General features: G+C 39.0%; 1 long non-coding RNA gene and 1 other non-coding gene across 2 annotated transcripts; both read left to right on the top strand.

Annotated features, from left to right (window-relative positions):
- Positions 1-364: 364 nt before the first annotated feature.
- On the top strand, positions 365-471 carry LOC133291718 (small nucleolar RNA R71). The gene has a single exon (XR_009748831.1). It is a non-coding gene; the product is annotated as a small nucleolar RNA R71 (small nucleolar RNA).
- Positions 472-7,865: 7,394 nt separating this feature from the next.
- LOC133291716 (uncharacterized) lies at positions 7,866-10,492 on the top strand. The gene is made up of 4 exons (XR_009748830.1): positions 7,866-8,409; positions 8,477-8,553; positions 8,631-8,714; positions 9,664-10,492. It is a non-coding gene; the product is annotated as an uncharacterized LOC133291716 (long non-coding RNA).
- Positions 10,493-12,785: the final 2,293 nt, after the last annotated feature.

Raw genomic sequence — 12,785 nt, forward strand, 5'->3', positions numbered from 1 at the left:
CAGTCTGTTAAGTCATGAAGGTCACCACAGGCTGAGCATGGTTCTGTTTCAGTTGCTGTGAGTTGTAAGACTTCCATCCTTGGTGCTTCTTGGTCGGCTTTTAGGTTCTTCACTTCATTCATGAGTGATGCCAGCTGGGTTTCCATGGCTATTTGTTTATCCAGTTCTAGCATGCCTGGCTTCCTTACTGGGCTCACTCTATCTATTAGCCATTGGAGACATCTTTCAGCAGTCACTTCTATGATTTCATATCTTGATTCAAGTGTTCCTGTAAAAAAAATATCCTCCTGCAGCAAAATCTAGGTGAGATTGAGAAGTATGGTCAAGTCCTTTATAGAAAGATTGTAACACTCCCCAAATTTCTACCCCATGGTTTGGGCATTTTCTTATGATGTCCTTGTATCTCTCCCATGCTTCATAGAGATTTTCTCCATAAAACATTCTGAAGTTAGAGATTTCTGCTCTAACATCTGCTTGTCGAGACATTGGGAGAAACCTCTCTATGAACTTGTTAGAGAGTTCTTCCCATGTGTGGATTGATCCAGGGGTGAGAGTTTTCATCCATGTTTTTGCTTTTAAGCCTAAGGAGTGAGGGAACAACCTCATTCTCATGCTCTCTTCTGTTACACCCCCAGCTTTAAAATTATCACAGATATCTTGGAATGTGGTGAGGTGTGTGTAAGGATCTTCTGCAGGGAGTCTATTGAAGACCCCTGCTTCCCTAATCATGTGAAACATGATAGGTTTTAGTTCAAAATTGGGTGCTATAGGAGGGAGGATTACTCCCCTGTCTGGTCTGTTCCTAAAAGGAGCAGCCAAAGTTCTGAAGTTTTGTTCAGGGGGAACCTCTTCATTGTTATTATTGTGATCAGCCATGTTTTCAGGAAATCTTTCCCTGAGGTTCCTTCTTCTCCTATGGAGTGTGCGTTCTAGCTCAGGATCAAAGAGAAACTCAGGTACTTCAATGGAGTGGTTAGAGTCTGTTTCAAACTCTTCACTCATAAACCAATAACACAGGGTATATATATATGCACAGCAGATTCAGTGATAAAGAGAAAAAAATATAAAAGTAAAGTCAGATATACAGTATATGTGTTAGAAAACAATGATAAGAACAACAGTTAGTGTTTCTATCCCCGGCAACGGCGCCAAAAACTTGTTGGGTGGTTTGCTGATGGTGGAAAATATAAGTTCTGATAGGGGATGTTCCTCTGTTCTTGCAGAACACAGATTCGTCCCTTAGTTCCAACCCAAGTGCGCAAGTGCACGTATCAAGTAATAAAGGAAGTATTAATGCCCAAATTATCATTCCCACGAGGATAGAGTGCTAATTATTGTTTTATCACTGTTTATAAAGAGTAAAAATAAGAAGAAAAGTTAGTAAATGAACTGTCGGGTCAAACGTTCCCTACTGTCTTGACAACGTTCCTCAGGAACAGTAGGTTCAATATGATGGCAAACAGTTGCTCGCTGCGTTATGTATGTGTGATCCTTCCTGTTTAGAAGAAGGTGAGATAACAATCATTAGAGTTTTTATAAGTACTAAATGAAATAAAATAAAACTACTAAAACAGAAATAACTATAATCAAGAGACAACATGGTGGTGGTTAAAACAGTTTAACAGAAGGAACAGATTCACTGCTTCACTCTTAAAGGGGTTGTTTTCTCTGCTCAAGACTTAACACCTTTTGGCTTTGTCCCAGTTTCTTTGCCTGCCAACTCTGATTCCTCAGCTCATGGTCTAGATGGTTCACAAGGTTCCATATTCCTACGGCTCCCTTGACTCCAACAGGTACTTTTCAGAACCTTAAAATGGACGAGTTGACCCCTTATTCCTAAGGTGACCAGTAGCGTTTTTGCCATGACATCTACCTTCCCCCAATGGCTAAATTGTCTGAAATCCCTTCCTTATGGAAGTTCCTTTCTCAGTATGTACCCAATTTCCATTGGCGCACAATGAATATATCTTACTTAGCCAAAGAAATACAAAAAGCTTCGGTCAAGAGTTTTGAAAACCGTTCTTTAAGAGTTTCACAGTTTACCCATTCCACAGATAGTTCAGCTCATGGCTGATAGTTTAAACATAATTATTCTCAACTGAAATCACATAGACCCGAGATTCAGTCAAGAGATAACGATTGGAACGAAGAGAAAAATACTTATATTAATTTAAAAGACAGTTTACAAAAATAAATAGAAAATGGAGAAAGATGGGTATTTGCTCGTGAGGAGTCTTGATGGTTGTTTACAGAGAAGGGAAGAGGGGTTGTCACTTAACTACATTTACAACTGAAAATTAAACTAAGTTACTAACTACTACTACTACTAGGTGATCTTCTTCCTTCTGAACTTTAATCCCTCCAGAATCCGATGATGTTTTTGTGTGAGGGAGGTCCTATTTATAGCTGGAAGAGGAATGGCAAGACTGTAATTCCCTTGGAGCTAGTTGCTTGAATGAGGGGACGAGACGGTGGCAGCAGAGTATGGAAGCTTGCGTGAATTGCTGAATGGAACAGGGTTTGGTGATGATTAGCCGTTGTTTGCAGACTTTCCCACGTTTTGCTTCTATTTTTAGCCAATGAGAACTCTTGATTCTCTGCTCTTCACGTTTCCAGCTGCTCAGTTGGTGCACTGCCTTGCTTTTTAGAAGTCTTTAACTCTGTTACCTGCAAAGTGTACAGAAACATTAAATGAATGGAGTAGGTGCATTAAATGCGTCTCAGTCCGTTCCCCTTTTAATATATTTTAAAGGAATACGTTACCATCCGTTCCCCCACTGTGTTTTTGTCACAAATGTGTAAAACAAGTGATTTTCATGCTGAAGTTGCTCATCAGATGAGGGAACGTGTGGTATTTTGCCATCAAAATGGGCTTAGATGGGAACGAATTTACGTCCCATCAGGCCTAACAAAACCAAGGGTAAGGGAAAGTTTGTAGAGTCAGACAAGCTCAATCCCAGAGGTCAGCCCAAGAAGAAGAAGGGCAAGGGCAAAGGGAAAGGAAAGGAGAAATCCAAGGACAAGGCTAAAGCTGTATGCTTCCATTGTCAGAAGGAAGGACATTGGAAGAGGGACTGCCCATTATTCCTTGCGAGCCTCAAGGGAAAGAAGCATGAGATGCTTCAGCCTCTGGTATGTTCACTATATAAATTAATTTTTCAAGTGTTGATTCAGCTTCATGGGTATTGGATACTGGCTGTCGATCGCACATCTGCAATTTGTTGCCAAGTACTAAAGAGTCCTACGAAGCTGGAGAAGAATGAGGTCAATCTCCGCGTTGGGAATGGAGCAAGAGTTACTGCACAAGCCGTTGGGGATTAGGATCTTATGCTGCCTACGGGCCTTTCTTTACATTTGAATAATTGTTTCTACGTTCCGTCTATCTTTACAATCTGGTTTTCACTTTGTAATAAAAGATGGCAAGTTTTCCATCATTATGAATGATCTTGTTTATGGTTGCGCATCTAGAGTGAATGGATTGTATGTTTTGGATTTAAATACAGATAGTGACATTCTTAGTATTCAAACTAAGAAGCCAAATTAGGTAATCAATCATAACTTTGGCATTGTAGATTGGGACACATTAATGAGACAAGACTGTCTAGACTCCATCATGATGGTTATCTGGATTCCATGGATTTTGAATCCTATGGGCCTTGTGAGTCTTGTTTGGATGGTAAAATGACAAAGACAATGAGTTACTAGAACTCATTCATTATGATGTTTGTGAGCCCTTATTGTAACAGCCCGTTGTACACCGATATTGTTAACATTAATTATGATATTAAGCGCAGTTACAATCACAGCAATTTATTTATAAAAATGAGATTAAACTTTTTCCGTTTATTACGCGAGCATGTTAAACAATAAAAAGCGTAATAATTAAAAGGTGTGACCGTAACTGTAAACTCTTCGCGGAATAATTATTTGGAATACTTTTATAACTTATTTTACTTACTACAAGTCACTAAGGGGTTCCCATAAACCCACTTAGCCAATTTCTCACTTTTACGTTTTCTACTTATCCGAACGTGGTTCGGTCTCCCAATTTCTGCGGAGAATCTGCATGTCACGAACCTCTCATCTTTTGATATGTTATTCTACACTTAATTACCTTTCTAGGAAGCTATCACATGAGTTATTTCGATCTCGCTTTCTTCGGATATCGCCGTTTGAAGTTTGACAAGTAAAGCTGCCAGCCAACCCCAAAACAGCTCCAAACATCCCTCACTCCACGAATTACTGCAGAAAATCCACTCAACCAATTGCTCTCAAATTTTTATACCATAAACTAGACACCTAAATATTCAATTGGATATATCATACACCTAATTTGACTAAGAAACGAAGTGGAAATAAATTTACCAAAACCGGTCCAGAACTGCCACATGTGCAGTGAGCAAATGGGCAGTCTGTACTCTCTGCCTCCTACAGGACGACGCTCAACCCAAAATTTTACCAATTTTTACCCCAAGATAGAAGACATCTCAACCTTCAAAATGGCGTATGGGACGTCCCTATCGGACCTCTGTAGAGGGAGATATGATCTCTTGAAGTTCACTTAAATTTTGCCAATTTACAGAAAATTCGACAGAGTTTCCTTTCTTTTTACAAAAATCCCCAAATTTGCCAATGTGTTCTAAGACCTCAAATGTACCTAATAATCATAGGGTGGCACACACAAGGATCAACAATGCCTTGGGGCTCTTACAACCCATCACAATTTATTTTACTTATACAATACGTATCACATTGCTTCCTTTATTAATCCTTAATACGTTTTCAATCATCAAAGTCCAATTGCATGCAATTGCTAATCATACACAATATCATAATCCTAAAATAGGCCTGTTGTCCTTTCATCATATTACATATGCTTCACATTACACAAGATCCAAATACAATATTTACAATTATCCAAATTACAACACAATTCATAAGTCTCCAAATGTCATAACTACATGTATCTAGACTTAGGCAAAATAACATGAACAAATATAACATAAATCTCATCCTAACAACATATACAATGTTCATGCCCTAAGTCTAGCCTAGGCCCAATGGCCATCAAAATGCAAAATGTATAAAGTCCTCCAACGACTCATCCTACGGGCTTCTTGCCCGCCGCTCCTGCACCACTGCTACCTCCTGAAATAAAGCCCCCAAGACGGGGTGAGATATACGAATATATCTCAGTAACCCAGAGGTTCCGGAGAAAACTCCGCCCAATGGCTCACTTCGATGCATATAAATAATATAAAATAACATCTTGAAAAATGGGATATAGCAAGGGATTTAGAGAAACTGGGGAACATAGGGATACAAAATACGACAAAGCTGGAATGGTCGCTACCAATACCACGCAACGTCCTGCCTAATGGCTCGGCATATAATCCTACGGGTCTAAACCAAAGCGTGGTCCTAGAACATCCAACCAAGGTACCCCTCCCATCCATATACACCCGAGACTTCCTAGTGTGCTCCTAACAGGATCACACACCACGACCCTAGGTCAACTGGAACTCCCTCTCGGAGACCTATCCAGTGGAAGTCCGAAACGCCTGAAGGCAAACTGACTATTGGCCAGAGACTCGGTACATCCAGTGTACCACTAACATACATAATAAATGCACGATCATGTTATTCTACATTACTTACATACATTTCCTACCATCACCCTCAACGGTATGGTGGAACACACAAGGGGATCAAGCCCCAGTACCAAGAGGTTACCTTAATAAGCCTCTCCACTTAGCTCCAAAGCAGTATATTCTTAGAGCTCGTTACTCAACAGAAATGCCTACACTGAGGACATTCCCAATTACTTAAAACTCATACAAACACATGCAAGTTACCAATTATACAAGCATGGTTCCAATTACTCACCTCAATCCCACTTGGTCCGGGACCAAGGACAATCCACCGAACTCTCGGTTTGGGGTTCAATTCAACGTACGACAACCTGCAACAACCATGTACGAATCATCAATACACGGCAAATCTATCAAAGTACGAAAACGTCAAAAAACCTCACCTACACAAGGTAGGTTCGGCCTACATAGTCTTATTTTACATTTTATTTTTCTAAATTTTCTTTCTCATTTTCTTAGGCATCCTTAGGTCACCAAAATGTCATATCAAGTGCCACTTTTTATTTTCGTCATTAAAACGTCGTTTTGCCTAATATTTTGCTCTAGGTCCAATTAACCACTCAACACTACCAATTATTTTTCCATTGGTTTTCCAACCTTCCAACCACCACATAACCCATCTAATTACCATTTAACACATAATACATCACTCAAACAATTTCCAACAACATCAATTCTCTAATTTTCCTTTAAAGGGCCGAATTCACAATGGTGTACATCCAAGGAATTTCCATCAATTTTAACTACTCCACACCTCATGAAATCCTATTATATCATTGTACAACCATGCCACAATCCCATTATTCAATCCTAACAATAATTTCAAACCCAAAGTCATGACATCCTAAAAATTTTCTAAAAGTTAAAAAATCACATTTTTCCTCAATAATTTTTATTGCATTTATGGCTACTACATATCATTCTAAGACACGTTCATGTACAAACATTTTCCATTTGAGCTCTTTAACATCACAAATCAACAACACCCCCTTTAGGGTTCATGAATAAAATCCGAAAATTAAACCATGGAAATTATAAAGAAACTTACTCAAAAGCTAGGCACAAGGCTCCTCCAAGACACCCTAAACCATTGGAGCTCCAAACAACTCCATGAACACCAAAATTCTCAAGAAATTCGTGGCTGGTTTTTGCTTGTTTCTCACAAATGAGAGTGTTTCAAGGCCAATGGATACCACCAATGTGTTTGGAAGGTGATTTCCAACAAATTTCAAGACAAGAATCGTCCGATTCGATTAAGAATCGATGAAGTTAAGGGAGGAAGAAGATTTGAATGAAAATGGTCATGGAGGGGGGAAGGGAGCACGAATTTTAGAGAGAGAAAAGAGGTTTTAGATGATGATGAATAGTGTTGGTCCATGTGGCTAAGTCCACTTAAGTGAGGTGGGCCCCACCGCCACCTCACGCGATCTCAAACTAATTCGAATTTCCTCTGATTCCACTAAACATCCATGATTTCATAACCTATTTAGAAACTCTAATTTTTAACATTAACTGTAACATCCCACGTAATTAGGAAAAATATATAATTTGTTATGAGAATTATGGATATTATGTTAAAATCGAGTTCTGTGCAACATTTGTTTTGATTTCGAATTATATAGTTATTAGGGTGGGATTAAATTAATTTGGTGAATTATTAGAATAACAATCATAGTGAGTAATTATTTTAAGCATTGAAACTCTAGTGACCACTTAGTAAACTACATGAAGGAATGTTGTTGGGAGTTGAAATAGGACCAAATTATCCACAATAGGCTACGGCCCATCCACCTTAGTGGAAGGCCCAAATCAGCCAAAAACCCCTACACTTGATCCTTGTAGAATCTTTATCCTTTGACTAACACTAGAAATCTGAATGCATAATTTTTATTGGACAAGAGGCAAGCAAATTTTCTATCATTCTTTCCCTACTATGCGCCTAGTGTGGAGAGAAAATTCTGATCACATGTATTAGACTTTTAAAGTCCAAATCAGCCTATGCTTGCCATCTAGTGTTTTCACTCCTTGCATGTATGACACTTGTTCCCCATCACTCCTTGCATGACAGCCACATGCCCTTCTTCTACCATTGCATGCCCGCCACCTACTCTGCATCATTTTCCTTGGATGAGAGTTTCTTTCAGCCACACAATCCTACGCCCCTTAAACTCGTGAAAGGAAGAGATTAATGCCTAGAAAATTCTGATTGTAAGCCCCAAAGTCTTGAACCAATTCGGCCCATGCATGTTCATTAGGTGTTAAAATAAACCCTCCATGCAATTGCATGTACGCCACATGTCTTCCCCCTCTCTTGCATGTCCACCATCTTTCCAAGCATAGGGCACTTGGACTATCTTTTCTCCATGCTTCGGTCAAACCCTTCCCTTAACCAAGGATTTATTTTCATCTCTTGAAACTGACCAACTTTCTTTTATACTTCCATCACACAAAAACGTGTTGCTGTCCTCACCCCCCTCAAGGCCGTAGGTAACCAACAAGAAAACAAATCAGAATTCTATTTCCCCTCTTTTCTTCCACTGAACCGTGAACACTACAAAGAAACAACAAAAGTTCTGAACATTCTTCCCACTTTTCCCCCTCTAAGCCGTGAGTTGTTCAAAGAGACATTCATCACCTAACTTCCAAATCCTATTTCCTCATACGCGGGCAAAGGTCAACACCAAGGAGGCTGTGTTTTAAGGGCTGCATCCTATCTTCCTTCTTGCTAGAGTTCAGCCGAACCTCAACACTTAAGAAGGTAACACACCTTCTCTTCTTTTGTTCATTTCCTCCTTCGGCTTAATGGAAACCCTTACTGCATGCAGCTGTAAGACGGAGCTAGTGGAGAAGGGTTAAACCCCTTTACAAGCCGCCCAAAGCGTGACCCTTGGAGTAAGAAAAGGTGAGGCAGTTTTTGGAATTCCCGCGTACCTTTCTTCATGAACCGGTTCTGCCTAAAGCCCTCTCCCTTGCATGCAGAAAAACCGAAACTTGGAGCCTAGGAAAGTATAAAATTGCTCATTGCCAAACCGTGATTGGGAGTACAAACCAAAAAAAAAAAAGGTATTCACAAAAATAACCTCCCATTTTACTCCCCCCTGTTTCGATTTCAAGTGGACTTTAGGAAGATAGATTTTGTTAATATGTCTCTTTGCTTCTGCTCCTTTTGGCCGTATTAAAACAGTGCTCCCTTGACCTTGTTGGACTGGTTTGTTGAATTAAAAGGAAATATCTAGCTTTAACCATGTAACGAATAAGTAGACAGCAAGCGTAAGGAGTAATTAGCATGTTTATTAGTCATGAGGACAATGTATGTAACTGAGAATTTTAAACTCCTAATCAATGGTCCAAACCGTGCATGCATGCTTAGGAAAAACGTAAAATTCTATTGCCATTTACAAGTAAATAAAATTATTGGAAGTCAGAAAATTGATCCTTATTTTAGCTTTGTTATTTCTGCCATCTTGTGTACCTTGGACCTTAGCTTAGTAGTATAACAAGTAAATTTGGTTATGATCCTAAAATAAACGGTGGAGCTGTTTGAGGGTATTTAAAGTATCTTGAACTTTCTTGAATCAAAATGATAACGATAGCATGCTTAGACACCCCTTGTGTAGCGCACCATGAGTAAATTAGCTAAGCTTTGGAGTAGACAATCCTTGATGTTTTGCTTAGATTAAATCGATTCTGTCTTGGTAAGTATGGTCATGCATTAAGTTCCATTTAAATTGAGTAGACAGCATGATAAATAGACTCTTTTTAGCGCACCCTATGAGTAGAGAAATAGGAACTTTATGAATTAAATCTTGAGTAATCGTTGTAGCAAAACCGATTCTGTTTGGGCTTAGTTAGTCATTGTTAGACGTTAGAAAATTAATTCGAAGTCAGAATCTTTTTGGGAAAGAACCTTGATGGCCGAATGGAGTACATGAACCATTAAATGTGGAAAACTTGTTGGTAATTTTTAGGAATCGCTTGGGATGTATTTTGATTTGTGGCACTTGTATTTTAGGTGCGCAAAACTCTTGAGAATTGGATTATTTCGCTGCTGCCTGGTAAATTTATTGTGACGTGTGAGGTATGTGTTAGGCGGTATTACCTAATGTGACTATTAGCTAGTGTATGAAATTGTGATGTGTTGCTCACATATGTTCAATGTTATTTTATGATGATGATATGGCAATGGTAAGAATATGAAATGATGATAATGATATGTGCATGCATTTTTACATCATGATGCATTTTTCTGTTTCGTGTGTGACCGCATTTCATGGCATGTATACAATAGATTCATGTAGGCTTTGAAATGTAGAATAGTTATATACAGGATCATGTGTATGAGCACGCATCATATAGGCATCCCTTGATATCAGGGTACTGGGACAGTTGGCGTCAGTCCGCATAGGCCACAGTTGAATTCCCCAAATGATGGTGTCATGCATGGAATTTCCACTGCGTATGCACGCGCATGACGGTGCTATAAGCGTGAAGAAGGCGTTATATACGCAATATGATATATGATGAAAAGGAACTATGATGAAAAGGATTTAATGTTTGTAGCGACTGTTTATAATTTTGTGCCAAGTTTAACACTGTTGCATTATTGGTTTTATTGCCACACTACTGGGATTATTCTCACCCCTTTGAGGCTGCTATTTTTACAAAATGGCAAGAGGACGGAAGAGCATATGAAGACGTAGCTATTTGTTGTTATTTGCTGCTTGGACTTTTGCTGTTGCTGTTTATTTATTGGATGACTGTACTATTTTGGATATTTTGGTATGCCTGGATGATTGTTGGAACTATGATTTTACTGCATGTTGAAGACTTTTTGAGCAGCACGTATTTTAGAGAAAATTTTAAAACATTTTGCGAAAATAATTTATTACGTTTAATTAAGTGCTGAATTTTTGACAACCATGCGAGCACTTTCAAAGTTATATTTAGTATAGTAAACGACCTCCGATTCTCTATTATTTTATATGCACGCGAAGCCCCAGACGTGCTCTTTCTATATTATATGGAATATTTTTTTGAATCGTCGAACAGATTTTATACGAATTTTTAAAGACAACAACGTCTGCAAGGAAATTATTATTTTCAGCAAGTTAAGAAATTTTGAAAGTACACTCTGATTTTTTTTTGTAAGGAGCCCGATTTCAATTACAAGTTTTAATTAGCAACATATAATTGATTTTTCAGTACTTAAAATATGACAAAAGAACTCTAATTCCGCTTAGCAAACAACTCTCTTGGAGGCCTACAAGGGAGGGTGTTACATTAACCATTGTCCTTTAATTGCCCTTGATCAGATGAATCTGGAGTTTTCCGGTCGTTCGGAGAAAATGCTGTTTTAAACTGTTGCGCGCGCCGTAGGCACGCTTCCCCAAACTTACTAATTTCCGTCAAATTTCATCAGAAATCATATTCCCTAGTTCTATAAACCATTTATAACTTGTATTTAAAACCATTATCTGAAAACATTATTCACTAAATTTTCTGAAACTTGCCTAGCCACTTAATTTTTTATTCTGAATCCATTTCTAGGGTTATTTTTATCATCTGAGACCTTCTACTCAATTTATATCTTCCTAGGGTTGCGTGTTGGCTAATTACCGTTTTTCCCTTTCTTTGTATTTTGGCCTAATTTTCAGGATTTTCACTAATCCTCCCTTTTAATCCTCATTTAATATTTTTAATATATAATTTAGAATTGCGAGGTGTTATACTTATCTACTCAGGCTAGAGGAGGATACTCCTACTTCATTACCTTTACTGATGATAAGTTCATATACGGATATATGTATCTTATGAGACACAAATTCGAGGCCTTTGAAAAGATCAAAGAGTTTAGGAATGAAGTAGAGAAATAACTTGGCAAGATGATTAAGACACTTCGATCTGATCGGGGTGGCGAATATCTGAGTCAGGAGTTTCAAGATTATCTAAGAGAGAATGGGATTCTCTCATAGTTGACAGCTCCTTACACACCACATCAGAATGGTGTGTCAGAGAGGAGGAACCGAACCTTGTTAGATATGGTACGGTCTATGATGAGTGGTACGAAGCTCCCAAAATCATTTTGGGGATTCGCTCTGCATACGACGCTACACCTTCTTAATAGGGTTCCATCGTAATCTGTTCTCACTACTCCGTATCAGATATGGAGGGGCCAGAAACCCAACTTGAGTTATCTCAAGGTATAGGGTTGTCCAGCTTATGTCAAGACCGTAGCACCTGAAAAGTTAGGAGCTAGGAGCACCTTGTGCTACTTTGTAGGATATCCCAAAGAAACTAAAAGGGATACTACTTTTACTACCCTAAGGACCAAAGAGTCATTATGTCTAAGAATGCTATTTTTCTTGAGGAAGACCTTTTTTCTCAAGAAGATAGTGAGAGTAAGGTAGAACTTGAAGAAATTCAAGACCTACAAGAACAGATAGGGGAACCCGAGTCTGTTGATCAGGCGATGCCTCAACTAGAGGCAGTAGACACCCAGCCCCGTAGGAGCACTAAGGTTAGTCATCCACCTGAGAGGTACCGTTTTGTGATTGAGAATCAGCAGACTGTTGAGGATGACGAGCTTGCTTCCTACACTGAGGCAGTCAAGGATGTTGACTCCTCAAAATGGCAAGAAGCCATGGAATCCGAAATAGATTCAATGCATCAGAACAAGGTATGGACTTTGGTTCCACCACCTGAGGGAATAGTTCCTATTGGGTGCAAGTGGGTTTTCAAGAGGAAGACTGATGCTGATGGCAACATCCGAACCTATAAAGCTAGGTTGGTTACGAAGGGCTACCCTTAAAGATAAGGAATAGGCCTCGAGGAAACCTTCTCACCTGTTGCCATGATCAAATCTATTAGGATCATGCTAGCGATAGCCACATATTATGATTATGAAGTTTGGCAAATGGATGTCAAAACTGCCTTCTTGAATGGGTTCTTGAAGGAGGAAGTGTATATGGAAGAACCAGAAGGTTTTGAATCCAAGAGCCAAGAGCATATGGCATGCAAACTTCAAAAGTCAATATATGGGCTTTAGCAAGCTTCCAGGAGCTGGAATCTTCTTTTTGATGAAGTCGTTAAGAATAACAGTTTTATCAAGAATGAGGATGAACCATGTGTCTACAA

This window comes from Gastrolobium bilobum, unplaced genomic scaffold, assembly GCF_033153095.1.
Source record: "Gastrolobium bilobum isolate Gb01-03AN ecotype WA unplaced genomic scaffold, APGP_CSIRO_Gbil_v1 utg23028, whole genome shotgun sequence".
Lineage (NCBI taxonomy): Eukaryota > Viridiplantae > Streptophyta > Magnoliopsida > Fabales > Fabaceae > Gastrolobium > Gastrolobium bilobum.